Below are 20,521 nucleotides of genomic sequence, written 5' to 3' on the forward strand. Positions count from 1 at the left end.
TTAAGGGTCTATTCATACATACAGTATCCTACGCATATTTGATGTGCAGGATTTGAAGCTGCGTTCAGTCATTTTGTTTACATGGAAATCTTCAGCAGAAAATCCTGTGCATCTAATCTGTGTAGGATACTATACGTGTAACTACACCCTAAAAGGGAATTTAATTTTTTCTTGACGGAGCTGGTTGAGGGCTTGTTTTTTGCAGAATTATTTTTATTAAACTTATTACTAGTTATTAAGCTTTATTTTTTTTTTACTTCTTAACTAGTCCCACCAGAGGACTTTTACTAGCAAACTTCTGAACACTACCATAGTCAGGGCTGCCATCAGAAATTTTGGGGCCCTTTACACACTTTGAAGTCAGCCCCCCCCTCCACCTCCCTGTGGCACACAGTGAGTATCGGGTATAAAACAATACCTCCACTCCGACACAGCATATCACTTCTGCAGTGACTTTATAATACAATCATACTGTAAGGAAATAAATACCACTATACACAGACCAGTATCACCACACCACTATACAAGGGACAAATAATTACGCCTCACCGTGACCACTACCTTTACCATTGACTAATACTGCTTTATTGTTATTGAATAAAACCCACTATACAAAGACCAATATCCCCTTATAGAGGGACCACATAAAGTAGATACCAGCTGTACACAGGTGCTATAGACTGTATAAGTGATTCCATATAAGTGATTACAGTTACATACTCACGGGGGCGTCATCTCTGATCAGAGTCGTTCTCTTTTCTCTTTCTTCACCATCTGTCTTGGATAATCATGAAGACGTCTACCGACCACAACTTGTCTCCACCGAATCTGCCAGACGAATCGGCCGTAGGATACTACAGCACAATTCTCACTTCACAATACAAACCCCTTATATGTATTACACTGCTCCATACAGTGTTAGGCCTCAACATTGCCCCCAAAATGTATTATGCCAGAAACATTGCTCCCATAGTAGATTAGGTCTCTCATTGTGTCCCCATAGAATATTTTGCCCCCTCACATAGTGCCCACCATAGTATATTATGCCCGTCACATTGCCCCATAGTATATTATGCCCCAAACATTGCCCCCATAGAATATGCCCCTTAAATTGCCCCAATAGTATATTATTTCCCCCATTGTATATTATGCCCCTGACTTTGTCCCCATAGTATGTTATGCCTCTCCCCATTGTAAATTATTTCCCTCATATTGGCCCCCATTGTCCATTATTCCCCTCATTTTGGCCCCCATTATCCATTATTCCCCTCATATTGGCCCCCATTGTCAGTTATTCCCCTCATATTGGCCCCCATTGTCCATTATTCCCCTCATATTGGCCCCCATTGTCCATTATTCCTCTCATATTGGCCCCCATTGTCCATTATTCCTCTCATATTGGCCCCATTGTCATTATTCCCCTCATATTCCCCACCCATCCCATTGTACATTACTCCTCATACCATGGGGGAAAAAAAAAAAAAAAAAAACACTCACCTCTCCTTCATTCCCCAGCAGCTCCCCTCGCTCCTCTTGTCGTTTCCTTTTCTTTCTCTCCCGGCGCGGACAGCCTCATGCAGAGCTGCTGCCATGCAGGAAGTTCGGGTTGGAGTGACGGATAGAGCTGCTGGCTCCTTCCTGTCACATCGTCCATGGCAGCTGAGCGCACGCTCAACGCTGTGTGCATCTTAAAGGAGCACACAGTGTTGAAAGTTGCGGTCGCTGGGGGATTCGGGACAGGTGTCCTGCTTCCCTAAGCGGCACTCCCCCTTCACCTGCGGGCTCAGTCGCAGAGGGTATGATGGGGCCTGCAGGTAAAGGATCCAGTTATGCCACTGCAGGCACCGTGCTGGTCCCATCATGGCAATTACTGGCAAATGGCAGCCTTAGGGTCCTGGGACCCATGGGGTATCACCTGTACCCCCCTGATGGTGGCTCTGACTATAGTACAGTGTATTAGGTCTGTCAGCACTATACTGACTGACAACCCATATAGCATGGCTGTATACAGGCTTATTCATGGCAAGCCTGGGGGCCTTCAGAAAGACCCCAGCTGTCATGAAGACTAGTGTACACCCAGCAATCTTGTTGGAGACCCCTTTCATTTCTACTACATTCTGGGGGTCATGCCCCAAATTCACCACAGTGGCACACACACTATGATAGATTTTGTACATCTTGACATATAAGGCTTCTTTCACACTGCTGTTGTGACATGGCAGTGTGACGCCCAGTGGGGAACCAGGGGAGAATAGCGGGAGGAAAAATAAATTATGGAACATTTTTTCCTCACGTTACTCCAGTCAAAAAACAACGGCGCCCGACGGACCCCATAATAGTAAATGGAATCTGTCGGGACCCGTTGTTTCCTGTCAAAAATAAAGTCCGTTAAGGCACAAAAAAAAAAGTGCCTGACTGACGTTTGCAGACGGGGAACAACGACAGTGTGAAAGGGGCCTTAGGCTCCTTTCACACTATGAATTTTTCCGTTAAACTTCCGTCACATGTTCCGTCACTACAGCTGCAAAACCCGGCCGTTACAAAACCCCTGACGGGCGTGACTAAATTGCATTGCAGCCTATGGGGTTTTGTAACTGCCCGTTTGCACCCGCATATGCCCGTAATTCATTAAGGGCATTATATAGTGACGGGACATCGTGGCGAAAAATTACTGCATGCAGTAATTTTTCCGCCACGATGTCCCGTCACTATATAACGCCCGTAATGAATTATGGGCATATGCGGGTTCAAACGGGCAGTTACAAAACCCAATAGGCTCCAATGCAACTTAGTCACGGCCGTCAGGGGTTTTGTAACGGCCGGGTTTCGCTGATATAGTGACGGAACTTCTGGCGGAAGTTCCTAAACGCAACTATTTCACAGTGTGAAAGCAGCCTTAGACACATTTGACCTGTGGCACATGCCATTAATAATTCTTGCACATTGTAAAACTCATAAAACTTTTAGCTACACCCCCTTAACTAGACACTTAAAACAGCCTACAAAGGTGCAATAAGTAAGGCGTATACTAAACGTGCATGTCATGTATACTAGTGTTTTGCTGAAATTTGTGCCAGATATCTGGTGCATTATGTTTAGTAAATCTGTCCTATTATGTTTGCAGGAAGCTTGGGTCAGAGAATTATATTAGTTCATACTATAAAATGACAGAATACAGGATTATTCATAATTGTCATTGTGTGCACATGGCAAGCTCCTTAACATACAAAAGGCAGGACAACAGTTGTGAAAAACTCAGGAAATTAGTAAAACCCAAACAATCGGCAAAACTGGGAATTCCACTTTACATCACAAACTAAAGCCTGAAATTCATGTAACTGCACTATCCTGTTTCACCAAAACTAAGCCGTCCTGCAGTGTGCTTATTGTTTTACTTTCCTGAAAAGCTTGTTATAAAATGTGTTGGTGAAAGCAGGATGAGTGTAATAGATGTTAGGTTATGTTCACACAGCATTTTTCTTTCCCCTTTAGCATTTCTGTTCATTTGGGGGGGAAAAATAATAATACATTAATGGATGCTAAAAACGAATGCTGCTGTATGTGATTTATTTTCCCCTAAGTAACATTTAAAAAGAAAAAATAATAATAATAATAATAATAATAAAAGGTCTGTAATGTATAATTGGCATATACAATACAGTGTGGTTGACCATGTTTTGAATACAGCGCTGCGGAATCTGTAGGCGCTATATACATAAATAAATAAATACAGCAAAATTAATCAGACTGTAAAAAAAAAAAATCTAAACAAATACAAGAACAAAGTGTGAATGTAGCTAGCGCTGGGCGGTATACCGGTTCATACCAAATATTGAAATTTTTGTGATGTACGATATAAATTTCTCCCATACCGCAATAACGGTTGGGCCTTTCCTCCTCGGGAATGCTAGCGCTGTTCTGCTTTCCCCCCCAATTAATTATCTGCCCAGCGCTACGCTGTCCCCATCAGGGAACTACTCACATGTCACCCGCAAGCGATGCCCTCTTCGTCCACCTGTTTGTTGCGGGCCGCCGGCGCTGGAACTCTATACTGTACGCTCTATCCCTGTGCCCGGGCTGCAAAAGATAAACAAAATAAACTTTAACGCACCTTCCTACATACCCCCGTTGGTCTGGCTTCCTGGGGTCGGAAACGTCGGAGAGCCGTCAGCCTATCACTGGCCGCAGAGATGTTCCACCTCGGCCAGTGATCGGTTGAGCCCACTGTCATGTAAGAAGCCGGCCAGCTTCTTACATGACAGTGGGCTCAGCCTATGACCGGCCGAGGCAGAACATCGCTAAGGTCGGTGATAGGTTGACAGCTCTCCGACGTTCCTGTCCCCAGGAAGAGCGTGAGGCCGATGTAGGAAGGTGCGTTAAAGTTTATTTTGTTTATCTTTTGCAGCCCGGGCATAGGGATAGAGCGTACAGTATAGAGTTCCAACGCCGGCGGCCCACAACAAACAGGAGGACGAGGAGGGCAGCGCATGCGGGTGACATGCGAATAGTTCCCCGATGGGGACAGCGCAGCGCTAGGCTGATAATCGGGGGGGAAGCAGAACAGCGCTCGCGGGTCACATATAATTAGTTCAGGGGACAGAACAAACAGGAGGACAAGGAGGGCAGCGCATGCAGGGTGACATGTAAGTAGTTCCCTGATGGGGACAGCGCAGCCCTGGATTGTTAATTTGGGGGGGGGGGGGGAAGCAGAACAGCGCTCGCGGGTCACATGATTTGGGGGGGGAGGAATACAGCTATTTTCCCGTGGATCCGCCATAAGTTACAAAAACAGTAATAATAATAGTAGCAAAGACAAAAGGCAATGTCCAGCGTGGAAGTTCAAGCAGTTCTCAGTAGTTTATTCAGCAATTAGCCAACATGAAGAACAGGTATAGGTAATAATGATAGTAGTAATAATAGGTAGCCAGTGAAGGGACTGACAGAAGGGGGAGGCAGGAAAGAAACAAAAAGGAAAAGGTGGATTAGTTGGGCACCAAGAATGGATTGGAGGAGAGCAAGAGTGTTTTAGGAAGGCCAGAGGGGAGGATGTTGCAGTAGTCCAGGCGGAAGGTGATGAGGGTGTGTATCAGTAGTTTAGTGGAGGCAAAGTTGAGGAAGGAGCGAATTTGAAAAATATTTTTGAGAAGGAAGGTTGATTTGAAGGACAGGGCAAAGTTGAAGGTGACTTCAAGGCAGCAGGCTTGTGGGACTGGAGATAGATTTGAGCCATAGACTGTGATTGTTAGATCGAGAAAAATAAAAATATAGCTGATAGACACTCTAGGATCCTGGATAGAAGGAGGCGTAATCCATCAGTCGTCAGCATAGCGGTGACATTTAAAGAAGTCAACCTACAAATGCATTAATCGCAATTCCCTAATATAGTCAGCAGGGTGGGATCACATCATATGGCAGGGCAGCTCGGGGAGTAGTGCCCTTATTATGGCCCAAAATGGACAAAGATCTGCATTGAAAAGTTAAAGCTTGTATGTGTCTGCAGGATTGCCAGTCAATATTCTAAGCTCCTATAATTTAAAAAAAAAAATTGCTGTATTAGCCAGTAGTAAAAAAGAATCAGAATTGGAGTATTTCCTTTCCCAGCGCTGGTTAAAGAAACTGACAGATGGGACCTTATCATTAGCAATTCATTGTACATTCCTCAAGAACCGGCCCCCAGGGGGGTAAAGTCTGAGTGAGTCACCATTATGGTAAAAACAACCAGACATGGAACGTGACTTGCAATAATGAAAAATCTGATTCCAGGAATAAAAATATATATTTTTTTATATTTGGCATACATATCTATTTTAAGTTTATATCCAATTTTTTTAAAGATCAAATCATTTTTTTCTTTCCTTCTTGGGTTTCCATTTCATTTTTTCTTTTCATGGTTTCCAAATAGCTGTTGCAAAACCACAACTCCCAGCATGCCCGGACAGCCAACGGCTGTCCGGGCATGCTGGGAGTTGTAGTTTTGCAATAGCTGGAAGTCGACAGTTTGGCGGCTGCAAGTTTAGGACCTAAAACAAGCAACCCAGACAAAAAAATAAATAAAAATAAGCCTTTTGGCATTTGTTTCATTCCATAGAAACCTATGAGAATATTACAGTATGTTTGAATACGATATACAGAAATCCTACAGGCCAGAGGCATAACTTCTGCCACATCGGTACCAGAATCCAATGGCTACTTCTACTCTCCCCCATACTGGACAAATGTGGCCTAAACTTGGCTTTGATACTGTATAAAGCATATAGGGACAAAATGTCAGGATGGTGAATTTCGATATATACTATAGCCTGCTACCTGCACAGACAATTGGTATTACTTACGCACTGGCTAGATGTGATAATATTATACAGCTCTTGGCATTTTAAAGCAGTCCTTTATACAATACGCCCCGCAGCAGTGACCCGGGATACCAACAGATTAGTCCCAATATGAAGCTTATTGGAAACACAGGCGGTTTATTTCAGACACTGGCTTGCTGTGAAAACAGGGCTGGAATTCCTGTGAAGCTCTATCTGCATGGCCTGATCAGTTCACATTCCTGACTTCTTTATGGACAGCTACCCATGCCTTTGTTATGGAGCAGAGGGGAGATTCCCATTCTAGGGTGATCCTGCATTCCACAACCAGAAATAGGTCAAGACAAAATATTCCCACAAAGCACAAGCAATCTAGCTCTAAAGTAAGGCTGGGTTCACATCACGCTTTTGCCATACTGTTTTCAATCCGTTTTTCTAAAGAAAACCGTATGGCAATAAAACACATGGAACAGTATGGGAAAAAGTAAACCGTATGTGTTTTTAAACAGTATACTGTTTTTAAAAGTGCATACAGTTCCATCAGTTTTTATAGAAAAAAAAAACCCATACGTTTTTGAAAATTTTGTCCATTTTTAATGGGAGGGGTCTTGGGTGGGGACTTTAGGATTCAAATGCGCATGTGCAAAGTAAAAACGTATACGTATTCCCGTATGGAACCGTATTCATGTGCGTTTCCCATTGACGTCCATGTTAAAAAAAAACGTATGCGGATGCAGTACGGTTTTTAAACCGGAGTCAAAACCATGGTTGACCACAATTTTGTCTCCGGTTTAAAAACCGTACTGCAACCGCATAAGTTTTTTTTTAACATGGACGTCAATGGGAAACGCACATGTATACGGTTCCATACGGGAAAAAGGTATAAGTTTTTACTTTGCACATGCGCATTTGAATCCTAAAGTCCCCACCCAAGACCACTCCCATTAAAAATGGACAAAATTTTCAAAAAACGTATGGTTTTTTTTTCTATAAAAACTGATGGAACTGTATGCACTTTTAAAAACAGTATACTGTTTAAAAACACATACGGTTTACTTTTTTCCATACTGTTCCATTTGTTTTTTTGCCATACGGTTTTCTTTAGAAAAACGGATTGAAAACCGTATGGCAAAAGCGTGATGTGAACCCAGCCTAAAATGGTTTAACTGAATTCCTATTAAAATAATATGGCCAAGTAAAAATCAAAAATATCTATAAGAATTCAATGAATGGTGCATATAGTTTTTCTAAGTTGACTACATGATACAAGGAACTATATGTGGTGGAGGGAAATGCACAGATATCATTGGTCACCTGGTCATACAGGTGAACACACTGCTCCGACCCATTCAAAGTCTGTTTGGACTTTTGTTTTTGTGCAAAACGGACCCTGAATGGGTCGGAGCACAACTAACACTGCTGGGTCCCATTGACTTAAAGGGGTACTCCCGTGGAAAACTTTTTTTTTTTTTTTTTAAATTAACTGGTGCCAGAAAGTTAAACAGATTTGTAAATCACTTCTATTAAAAAATCTTAATCCTTCCTGTACTTTTTAGGGGCTGTATACTAAAGAGAAATCCAAAAAAAGAAATGCATTTCCTCTGATGTCACGACCACAGTGCTCTCTGATGACCTCTGCTGTCCATTTTAGGGACTGTCCGGACAGCATATGTTTGCTATGGGGATTTTCTCCTCCTCTGGACAGTTCCAAAAATGGACAGCAGAGGTCAGCAGAAAGCACTGTGGTCATGACATCAGAGGAAATGCATTTCTTTTTTGGATTTCTCTTTAGTATACAGCCCCTAAAAAGTACTGGAAGGATTAAGATTTTTTAATAGAAGTGATTTACAAAAAAAATAAGTTTTCCACGGGAGTACCCCTTTAAATAAGGTCTGTCAGGTGTCCAGTATTTTACAGGAGTTGGGTGGAGACAAAAAAAATAGGACATGCACAATTTTTTGTCCTCTCAAATGCCATCCTTTTAACAGACTGACGTTACCAGTATGAACGAGCCCAAGGATGACATATCCCATCATGTGTACCAATGCATGGCGAGCACCGTAGTTGTGGTCCTACTCACCTATTGAAAAAAATGAAAAACTTACAACAATCACAATGTGATTTTCCAAATGACATTGTACCTGCACCGCATCAAGCCTCCAGATCTTTAAAAATTCTTGACAAGTCCAACTTACAGTGAAATGAATATCAAATCATTGCATTAGATTTCAGTCAAAATTCCATATCAAATATCCCCTCCATACATTCTGTATGGGAGCGCTGGAGATACCCAAGCTCTGTACTCGTGTATCTACGGCACTCCTATAAAAACATTGCCGTCTATGGGGACAGAAATATCTGCCAGGTCCTAGCGACAACTGATTCAGTGCGCTGCCCACACGCGGAATCTTTGGCCAGATTTCGTAGTGTGAAGCCGGTGGGATGAAGAAAACTCTGTCCCTGTAGCGGAATGAGACCCTCTGTACAGGGACAGAATTTTCTGCTTTACAGCCCAGTACCTCTCACTCCATCCCCGCTACCCTTTCTCAGGAGAACATGGACAAAGTGTCCCCCCCGCGCCGCACACATCGACCATCTGCCGCTATCTGTTCCAAGACTACAACCCCCAGCATTTCCTCACTGTATGAGCATGCTGTGGGAGTCGTCTTGCAACAGGTAGCGGGCAATGGTAGATATGCAACGTGGGTGAGTGGGAGAAAGGCTGTGTAGTTCTCCTCCAGCTGCACTCCACCGTCTGTCTAAGTGGTGTGGAAACTGTGCCACCGTCCACCTGAAAAAGGGTACGGGGGTGGGGGTCACATTCTGCTACAAGTCACAATTTTCTTCACTACACCGGCCTTAGCAAAACTATTACTAGGCTTGACTATTGTGGAAGGAGTGCCATGTGAATAATCACTGGATCACTTGTGCAGCCATTCAGCGGTCGCACATTTTCTATTACACGGGGAGATGTGCGGCCAAGAAGATACAGGTTTTTGACAGGTTTGTTGTGTTTGCTCATTTATCAGCTGATTGCTTGCTCTATTACACACCGCATTATAGGCCGGTTCGGCTTACAATCAATCACCTTGTGTCATTCCTTAGGCTGCTTTCACACTATAAAATGTATCCGTTTTAAAGATCCGTTCAATGTTCCGTTATAAAAACCCTGAAAATCGTCCGTTAAACGCCCGTTACAAAATCCCATACAGCCGTCTGAAAATCCCATTATAGTCTATGGGATTTTTCTAATAGCCGTTTTAACTGTTATAGCCCGTTATTAATAATGGACGTTATTTTGTGATGGGAGAATTAACTGAAGAAATAGTGCATGAACTATTTCTCCCGTTATTATCTTCTGTCACAAAATAACGGCCGTTATTAATAACGGGCTATAACAGTTAAAACGGCTATTTGAACATTGAACGGATCTTTCAAACGGATACATTTTATAGTGTGAAAGCACACGCGCAGATTTTTTAGCGGGTTTTCCACTGCTTATTTGATAGTGGGCGGGCTCTTCTCGGCTGTCCGCAGCAGATTTTCCGCGGTGGAATTTACGCTGCGGAAAATCCGCCACAGTCCCTACTGACTTCAATGGGGCTTGCGACGGATTTTCCGCAGTGTACATTCCGCCGCAGAAAATCTGCTGCAGACAGCCGAGAAGAGCCCGCCCACTTTCAAATATGCAGCGGAAAACCCACTAAAAAATCTGCTCGTGTGAACGTACCCTTAGAAAGAAAACACCTAAATAGTCCTGGTTCTAAGATCCAGTTTTAGCTTATTTCATCACTGCTCACAAAGGGGAACATTTATCAAAACTTGTGCAGTGGAAATGTTGACCAGTTGCCCATAGCAACCAGATTGATTCTTTACTATTTAAAAAGGCCTCTGAAAGATAAAAAGAAGCAATCTCATTGGTTACTATGGGCAACTTCTCCTCAGCACAAGTTTTGATACATTTCCTCAAAAGTCTTCAGTGAATAGCATATGTGGGATCTGAATGGAAATTAGTGCGCCAAAAAGTGACGAGAGAAAGGAGACTAAATTCTTAAAATGTGGCTATAAGACATGCGCGCAAACTATTTGGGGGAGATTTATCAAAACCTGTCCAGAGGAAAAGTTGCCCAGTTGCCCATATCAACCAATCAGACCGCTTCTTTCATTTTTATCAAGGCCCCTGCAAAATGAAAGAAGTGATCTGATTGGTTGCTATGGGCAACTGGGAAACTTTTCCTTCACAGATTTTGATAAATCTCCCCCTTTGTGTATTGGTACACCTGCCATTATGTTCTTATTTTACATGGTATTGAAATCCTTGCTTTGAATAAAACAGTACTTGTCGTAATAAACAGAACGCTATGGGAGAGATTTAGAGATGAGCGAACTTACAGTAAATTCGATTTGTCACAAACTTCTCGGCTCGGCAGTTGATGGCTTTTCCTGCATAAATTAGTTCAGCTTTCAGGTGCTCCGGTGGGCTGGAAAAGGTGGATACAGTCCTAGGAAAGAGTCTCCTAGAACTGTATCCACCTTTTCCAGCCCACGGGATCACCTGAAAGCTGAACTAATTTATGCAGGAAAAGCCATCAACTGCCGAGCCGAGAAGTTCGTGACGAATCGAATTTACTTTAAGTTCGCTAATTTCTAGAGAGATTTATCAAAACCTGTGCAAAGGAAAAGTTGCCCAGTTTCCCATAGCAACAATTAAGATCGCTTCTTTCATTTTGCAGGCCTTGTTAAATATGAAAGAAGTGATCCGATTGGTTGCTATGGGCAACTTTTCCTTTGGACAGGTTTTGATAAATCTCCCTCTATGGCCCAGATTTATCAATCTGAGACAAAAATGTGCCCTATTTTTTTGTCTCGGATAGCAACCAATCATAGCTCTCTCTGGGGGAGATTTATCAAAACCTGTGCAGAGGAAAAGTTGTCCAGTTGCCCATAGCAACCAGATTCCTTCTTTCATTTTTCGCAGGCCTTTTCAAAAATGAAAGAAACTTTTCCTCTCCACCGGTTTTGATAAATCCTCCCCCATTGTCCCCATTTCACATCAAGTAAAATATGAAAGCTGAGCTGTGATTGGTTGATGTCTGACGCAAAAATCAAGACATATTGGAATCCAGCGCCAATATCCAGCTCTCCAAAATATAAGGCTGCTGTGTGGTATCTTGGGAAATATGAACCAACTGGACTACACATACTTGATCAGTGTTTCTCAACAAGGGTGCCTCCTGCTGTTGCAACAGCTGGAGGCACCCTGGTAGGGAAACACTGTTGTACTAGGTACTCTCTTGTACACAAATGGTAATGTTAAGCAATGGGAACAGATGTATTATTGCCTTACAGTCAGATTCGGATTACCTGAGAAACAATATAAGTACATGCGAACACCACTACCTATTGTTCAGGAAGACATTTGCAAGCCATTGTCAATAAAGGGGGATTCCTATGATCTCCTTGGATGTGGCAGTAGGAACATTTATTACAACAATAAAACTATAAAAATTGTTGACTCGTCCACAAAATAGGATATTGATGCATTCCAAAAGGCAGTGCCTAAACTACACTTTAACGCTTATAGCCATGGAACTGCATTAAAGGGGTACTCCGATGCAAAACTTTTTTTTTTTTTTATCAACTGGTGCCAGAAAGTTAAACAGATTTGTAAAGGTCTTCTATTAAAAAAAAATCTTTATCCTTTCAGTACTTTTTATCAGCTGTTTGATACAGAGGGAAAATTTTATTTTTCAAATTTCTTTTTTTTGTCTTGTCCACAGTGCTCTCTGCTGACACCTGATGCCCATGTCAGGAACTGTCCAGAGCAGGAGAAAATCCCCATAGCAAACCTATGCAGCTCTGGGCAGTTCCTGATACCGACAGAGGTGTCAGCAGAGAGCACTGTTGACAACACAAAAAAGAAATTCAAAAAGAAAAGAATTTCCTCTGTAGCATGCAGCTGCTAAAAAGTACTAAAAGGATTAAGATTTTTTAATAGAAGTAATTTACAAATCTGTTTGACTTTCTGGCACCAGTTCATTTAAAAAATAAAAATAAAAAGTTTTCCACCGGAGTACCCCTTTAAATCTATAGTCCCATGGTAACGAACATAGGGGTCTCCTGGTGACCACCCAATACTTTATTTATAGGTGACTGTTCAAGTTCACAGGTCAGGGCCTCTGGTGAGAAAAGTCCTTCCCAGTACAGATGGAAAAATTTCCCATGCTGTAAGCAACTCCAAGAACTACAGTGGACACTCAAGTTACAATATTAATTGGTTCTGGGACAACCATTGTATGTTGAAACCATTGTATGTTGAGACCAGAACTCTATGGAAACCTGGTAATTGGTTCTAAAGGCACCAAAATGTCATCCAAAAATAGGAAAAAGTGAGAATTAAAGAAAAATAAGTAGATAACTAATACAGATAAAGCAAATCCTTGCATATAAAAGTAAGAAATATCTGCTGGGAGCTGTAAATAATTGTCTATGTCAGTGTTTCCCAAGCAGGGAGCCTCCAGCTGTTGCAAAACTACAACTCCCAGCATGCCCGGACAGCCAAAGGCTGTCCGGGCATGCTGGGAGTTGTAGTTTTGCAACAGCTGGGGCTACCCTGCTTGGGAAACACTGCTCTATATAGAGAACAGTAGCTTCTTCAGGGTCCTGTACAGTACACAGTGTCCTAAAAAAGTAATGGAGTCGCCCTCACCTGATGTCCAAAGGAGCAGCTAACCCTGGTACAGGAAAAGTGTACAGAACATTTAATACCTCCCTGTACTGTAGGGGGCGCTACCAGACACCAGTCAGTGCATGCACTTCAGTAATACAGGGGTTTTACCAGTGAATGCCCATTCTGATTGGTCGGTTCATCCAGCCATTGACACGTTTCACTGATTTGGACTGTCTGTACATTGTATGTTGAGTCTGGTTTCAACTTACAATGGTCCAGAAAAGACCATTGTATGTTGAAACTATTGTATGTTGAGGCCATTGTAAGTCGAGGGATCACTGTATTTACATTTACAAATGTGAAATGTTTGGAAAATATTTATTGGTTTTCGCAACATTTCCTATAAATGTTGCCTTGTTTATATAAACAGGTGAGCGAGTTAACTCCTTCACAACCCCACGTTGGGCTAAGTGCACCTTTCATGGTAAAGCGTAAGAACCTTCTCTAGCTACGTTTTCTTACTGTCTAAGAATTTACCTGTCCAGTTAAACAGGATCCTGAGCGTAAAATGCATCCTCCACTCCAAGATCCCTTAACAAAAGAAAAATAAATAAAAAGAGAGACTGTTTTGGGCTGAAATGCAATACCAGAAGTCTCTACCAGGACTTGTCGCTCCTATGGGATAGTCAGCCATTAACCCTTTCCCTGCTGCTCTGTCAGAAGCCTGGGAGGGTAAGGTAAGGGGCGGGTAAGACTACTATTTAAGAGGTAAGAAAGTGAAAATTTGCCCAGGCAAGTCGCCAACAACAAAGTCTGCAAACAATGAGGACCTTTTTTTTTTTTTTTTTTTCCAGAGGGGAACTCCTAGTGTGGGAAATACAGGATATATATATATGTTCTGACATGTGTTCAGTTACTTGCTATAGAGTTATTTCTTTACCTGAGTTTGCTGCTCCTGATGGGGTGGCGGTGCTATAAAATAATTCCAGGATTAATAGATGAGTAGGATGCTAGCGGATGAATGGTGCTGGTAGTGCCAGTCAGGACTGAGCAGGCAGTGAGCACAGCAATACTGTTACAACTGCACAAGAGACAAGGCTGGAGCTTGGGACAGAGGTGGAGACACTGGGGAGGGGCTGTGTGTGTTAGATTAGTCCTCCAGCACCCTCTCTACTCCATACTCTCCACCTACAGGGCATGGATTGTTACTTTTCTTTGCCTTAACCATTTCAGTGCTGGCAGCTGCAGCGATTGACCGTAAAATGCCAAGCAGATGGAAAAGGCACAATACTGATCTATAGAATTCCATTACATTGCCTTTGTAAAACTGTGTTACCTATCTGCAACTAGAAGTAAGACTCCATCCCAGCATCTACTGTATTAGAGAAATAAATATGTAATCTCAAAGATTGTAAGCTCTTGTGAGCAGGCCCCCGCTCCTCTTCTTTGTATTTCTTTAAAGCGTTAATGTCATTTGTAAACATTGGACATTGTCCTCCAGATTTGTCCAAAGTTTTAGACTTTTGTCCTCTCTGAAGGATATGTCCAAAGTTTTTACAAATGAAACTAATGCTTTAATGTCTGATTTTTGTCTGCGGACAGTATGTAGTACCCCCTGTCTTGTTAAGTTCTACGGAATATGTTATCTCTGAATAAATATTATTTTTGTATAATCTTATTATCTAAATAGCGTGTGTGACCCAATGATAACATGAAAGGAGGGGAAGAATTCGCTTGGTTCTTTTCAGTTCAGCCAAAAGACACAAGAGAGCGGGATGAAGCGAAAAAATCATATTACTTTTACCATGTCTAGGAAAGCGTAAAATGTCATGATAAATATCTCTAATAATGTCCTGTTGTACTGTACATATTCTTCTAAAGTCTACTCTAGAGCTGCCCATAGACTTGAGGTATGTATAAGTCTGATTTTCCTGACTCACTGGTATCACTAATGCAGCACCATGCAAAAACCTTCCATTAAAAATCCTAATCCTTCCATTACTTATTAGCTGCTGTATGCTCCAGAAGAAGTTCTTTTCTTTTTGATTTTCTTTTCTGTCTGACCACACTGCTCTCTGCTGACACCTCTGTCCATATCAGGAACTGTCCAAAGTAGGAGTAAATCCCCATAGAAAACCTCTCCTGCTCTGGACAGTTCCTGATATGGACAGAGGTGTCAGTAGAGAGCACTGTGGTCAGATAGAAAATAAATTAAAAAGAAAAGAGCTTCCTCTGTAGTATGCAGCAGCTGATTAGTACTGGAAGGATTAAGATTTTTAAATAGAAGTCATTTACACATCTGTTTAATTTTCTGGCACCAGTTGATTTAAAAAAAAAATATATTGTTTTCCACCGGAGTACCCTTCAAATCAACTGGTGCCAGAAAGTTAAACTGATTTGCAAATTACTTCTATATACAATTCTTAAATGGGCACTATCAGATTTAAAAACCTTTTATATGTTGTACATTGGCAAAACATTAACCTGTCTAATATGCTTCATAAGAAAATTGTATTGCCTTTTTACAGAAATCATGGCTTATAAAATCATCGCTTTGTCCAAGCTGAAGCAATGGACAAAGTCCAGTAAGTAAGGGTGGGCTAGCACTCCTCTGTCTGATAGGACAGGAGTGAGCACAGTGGAGTATTATCAGACAGAAGAGAGCACAGAGGAGTCCGATCAGACAGGAGAGAGCACAGAGGAGTACTGTCAGACAGGAGAGAGCACAGAGGAGTACTATCAGACAGGAGAGAGCACAGAGGAATGCTATCAGACAGGAGAGAGCACAGAGGAGTGCTATCAGACAGGAGAGAACACAGAGGAGTACTATCAGATAGGAGAGAGGAAAGAGGAGTGTGATCAGACAGAAGAGAGCACAGAGGAGTACTATCAGACAGGATAGAGCACAAAAGAGTACTCTCAGACAGGAGAGAGCACAGGGGAGTGCTATCAGACAGGAGAGAGCACTGAGGAGTACTCTCAGACAGGAGAAAGCACAGAGGAGTGCTATCAGACAGGAGAGAGCACAGAGTACTACCAGACAGGGGAGAGCACCGAGGAATACTATCAGACAGGAGAGAGCACATAGGAGTACTATCAGACAGGAGAGAGCACAGAGGAATACTATCAGACTGGAGGGAGCACAGAGGAGTCCTATCAGACAGGAGAGAGCACATGGAAGTGCTATCTTACAGGAGAGAGCACAGAGGAGTACTATCAGACAGGAGAGAGCACAGAGGAGTACTATCAGACAGGAGAGAGCACAGAGGAGTACTATCAGACAGGAGAGAGCACAGAGGAGTCCTATCAGACAGGAGAGAGCACCGAAAAGTCCTATCAGACAGGAGAGATCACAGAGGAGTACTATCAGACAGGAGAGAGCACAGAGGAGTGCTATCAGACAGGAGAGAGCACAGAGGAATACTATCAGACAGGAAAGAGCACAGAGGAGTACTATCAGACAGGAGAGAGCACAGAGGAGTACTATCAGACAGGGGAGAGCACAGAGGAGTGCTATCAGACAGGAGAGAGCACAGAGGAGTGCTATCAGATAGGAGAGAGCTCAGAGGAGTCCTATCAGACAGGAGAGAGAACAGAGGAGTACTATCAGACAGGGGAGAGCACAGAGGAGTACTATCAGACAGGAGAGAGCACAGAGGAGTGCTATCAGACAGGAGAGAGCACAGATGAGTACTATCAGACAGGAGAGAGCACAGAGGAGAACTATCAGACAGGAGAGATCACTGATGAGTACTATCAGACAGAAGAGAGCACAGAGGAGTACTATCAGACAGGAGAGAGCACAGAGGAGTCCTATCAGACAGGAGAGAGCACAGAGAAGTGCTAGCCCACCCTCACTTACTGGACTTTGTCCATGCCTGTGCTTCAGCTTGAATAAAGCCATGATTTTACAAGCCATGGTTTCAATAAAAAGGAAATAACATTTTCTTATGAAGTATATTAGAAAGGTTAATGTTTTGCCAAGATGTATAAAAAAATGTTTTGTATCTTACCGTGCCCATGTAAGCCTTCCAGTATGTAAGCCTTTCTGTATACTACAGAGGAAGTTGTGTAGTTGTTACAGGCGCTCCTGTGGTCCGGTGTTCAGGCCGCAGGTGCCTGCCTCTGCCCCCCTCTGGTGCTGCGGTCCGCTCCCCGGACCGCGGTCATTCCCGTGGCCCCTGCCCCTACTCACCTCTCCTTGCTCCTGTGCATTCTGTTTGCCGACACGTGCGCACCCGGCCCCTAGTGTACGCACGCACCAGTTCTCTGATATTTAAAGGGCCAGCGCACTGGTAATTGGTAATTGCCATGCGCTGACCCTATAACGGAGACTGACTTCCCCTTGACCCCTGCCGGATCTTTGTGTCTCCTAGAGCCTGTGTGGATGAGTTGTATCAGGGGTAGCGACCTGGGTGCCGCCTGCTGCAGCAAGTCCATCCCGCATTGCAGCAGGCTCTGGTGAAAACCAACGGCAACTTAGACTCTGCTCCGTGGTATGGCCCACATCATGTTCCACACAGGTCCAGCGGATCCACTTCTCCATCACCAGCCGTTACAGTAGTTCTTCCCAGTCTGACCACAGTGCTCTCTGCTGACACCTCTGTCTATGTCAGGGACTTTCCAGAGCAGGAGAGGTTTGCTCTGGGAATTTTCTCCTGCTCTGGACAGTTTCTGTAGATATTGTCTTCCAGAGGGTGGTGGGTTACCACGGCGCTGACCAGGGACAGGCATGTCAGGTAAGTAGAAAAGGATTTTATTAAAACAATGCTCCATGATTTTTAAATCCAAAAATTCTATTGTAGTGTGAGAGAAATTCAATGTGAATTCTAAGCCCCATGAGTCCCGACCCAAACAATTCAAAAATTCCTCTGCCTCTGTCCTCGTCCCTGTCCATATAAAAACAAATCATCAATGAATCTTCCAAATAACAATATGTGCTGTGAGAAAGGTGTAGACTGTGCCATGTACTGGGACCCGACTCGCCCCATGAATACATTTGCGTAACCTGGGGCGAAACGAGTCCCCATGGCACAGCCTTTGGTCTGTCTGTAAATGATATTAATAAATGTAAAAATTTTGTGTTCTAAAATAAACTTAATAGAATTTAACAGAAAAGAGGATTGTTCCCCTCTTAATTCGAGATTCTTATTCAAGTAATACGGTATTCCACACTATCCAAACCAAGTTGGGTGCTAATGTTCAAATAGAGGGAGCACACATCCAAAGTTAAAAAAAAAAAAAAAAAACGGGTGGGAGTGATTTTTTATTAATTTCGCAAATTAATTGTATAGAATCCCTCAGGTAAGAGGGTAACTGTAAAACAAAATAGAAATTTGGGATTTTTGGATTTAGAAATAGAGCATTGTTTTAATAAAACTCTTTTCTACTTACCTGACGTTCCTGTCCCTGGTGCACGCTGTGTGTCAGGGTCCGGACTAGCGGCTGGTGAGGACACTGGAGGTGGATCCTCTGTACCAGAGAGGCGATGACGCGGGCCGTACTGGGGAATCGGTTCTAAGCAGTTCACCAGAGCCCGCCGCAAAGCAGGATGGACTTGCTGCGGCAGCAACTACCAGGTCATGTTCCCCAGTAGCGACTCTACCTCTCTGGGAGCTGAGACTGGCAAGGTACGCAAGGACTAGACAGATGCGAGGTCAGACGTAGCAGAAGGTCAGGGCAGGCAGCGAGGTTCGTAGTCAGGGGCAACAGCAGAAGGTCAAGGTACACAGGCTTGGGACACACTATAACGCTTTCTCAGTGCACAAGGCAACAAGATCCGGCAAGGAGAGGAAGGGGAAGTGGGTTTTTATAGGTTAGGGAGTGATAGGTAGTGATTGGGCCAGGCACCAATTAGTGGTCCCCTCCGGGGACCAGAGAGCAGCACTCGCGGTCAGCAATGCCGACCGGAGCGCTGCAGACAGAGGCAGTGACACTGTGGTAACCCACCGCCCTCTGGAAGTCGATATCTACTGTTACTCATTTGGTTGGGAGGCTGCAGACCGGGCCTTATCACTCACTCACGCTGACCATTGTTGTGTGTGAGCTCACACCTGGGGTAAGCGGCTCTTTTATGCCACTTTCACCCGGGCGGTTTTACGCTATGGAGTGCTCTCTTCTTTTATAGTTCTGGACAGTTTCTGACATGGACAGAGGTGTCAGCAGAGAGCACTGTGGTCAGACTGGAAATAACTACACAACTTCCTCTGGCGCATACAGCAGCTGATAAATACTGGAAAGATTAAGATTTTTTAATAGAAGTAATTTACAAATCTGTTTAACTTTCTGGCACCAGCTGATTTAAAAAAATTTTTTTTCCCTTTCAAGCACTAGGAAAGCCCTTTAAATGACAAAAGGGGGAATATACTAAGCAGTGTTTGCCAGGTTTTTGGTGTAAAAGAGTCTTACATTTTTGCACAATCACCATTTTGATTTTACACCACTTATGTCTCTTCCATAGGTGGATGGGGCTTAGCAGGAAGGGTGCGACTTTCCACAGGCCAACTGATTTTGCACAGATTGGGCATAAAATAAATATAGAGTATTCAAGCCCATAGCTGGCGTAAACTTTTATCTGTGGTCATGGACAGCCATAGATGCAACAAATTTATTATGGGGCCTGACATATTGCCCTGACATGTCAAAAGTTTTGATCTTACCAGCTATTTCTCCTAAAAACCCACTGCGTTCGTGAGTTATATGCCAGGAAAGTTTGTAGAAGCATGAGGCTCATTGCCTGGCTGTCAATCAAATACGACCTTTTCTCTGCATAGAAAAGGTTGGATCTACTGGTAAGGAAGTCGAATGCAGCTGCACACACAACATTTTTTATTCCGTTTATGGTAGAAAAAGACATCTAAAAAGTGCATGTGCTACTTTATGGCCTCATTATAGGCTGCCAATTTACTTTTTTTGGAGGGGAATATGGGAGCACTGGTTTGCTGACCTGTATCATATTAAGGCATAATCTATTAGACAACGTGTCAAGAGTATTTTGTAAATCTTCCCCACACTGTCTTATGTGCCTGCATTAAGAATTATACCAATGATAAACTAAGATAGTCAATTACCACAAATTGTAAACTGATTCACTTACTGCCCAGTCTTCAGGACCCTCTTAGAGTATGTTCTTACTATACCATGTTCTTACTATATTTAGTGCAGAAATATCTATGACTGCCCCCTCAAATCGATTTAAAGAAATTCATTCACATGCTGAAGAGAAAAATTCCCTCAGATGTATGGAAATCCTCAAATACATTTGCCCTGTGTGATGTATCCTTATGCCACATTAACTCATGCCACATGACTATATGGTGCCCAGGCTTTTTTCTAATAGAATCCAGACAGCAGACTGTACTGACGTGACATTCCCTACAGGTAACTACGTTTAGTACAAGCTGGTAAATAGAGCAAGTCTTATAATAGCTTCATATTATTGCATTACAGTACTATGCTACCATTTATAAATTCCTATTAAAGGGGTATTCCAGGCCCAAACTTTTTTTTTTTTTTTTTATATCAATTGGCTCCGGAAAGTTAA

At 43.0% G+C, this 20,521-nt stretch overlaps 1 protein-coding gene across 3 annotated transcripts in view; it reads right to left on the reverse strand.

Moving 5' to 3' along the window:
- LOC130365564 (inactive tyrosine-protein kinase PRAG1-like) overlaps positions 1–20,521 on the reverse strand; it is a 92,192-nt gene that overhangs the window by 31,010 nt on the left and 40,661 nt on the right. Inside the window, exons 1-2 of one of the 3 annotated variants that reach the window (XM_056568876.1) lie at positions 13,919–14,050; positions 13,516–13,569 (exon numbers count right to left, since the gene is read on the reverse strand). The exons of 1 other annotated variant lie outside the window; for it this stretch is intronic. The gene's annotated coding sequence lies outside the window, so the exon portion shown is untranslated. Of the gene's footprint in view, positions 1–13,515; positions 13,570–13,918; positions 14,051–20,521 lie in introns of those variants that run through there. One more of the 3 variants, XM_056568875.1, reaches the window with a different exon arrangement.

Source organism: Hyla sarda, chromosome 1, assembly GCF_029499605.1.
Source record: "Hyla sarda isolate aHylSar1 chromosome 1, aHylSar1.hap1, whole genome shotgun sequence".
NCBI classification, from domain to species: domain Eukaryota; kingdom Metazoa; phylum Chordata; class Amphibia; order Anura; family Hylidae; genus Hyla; species Hyla sarda.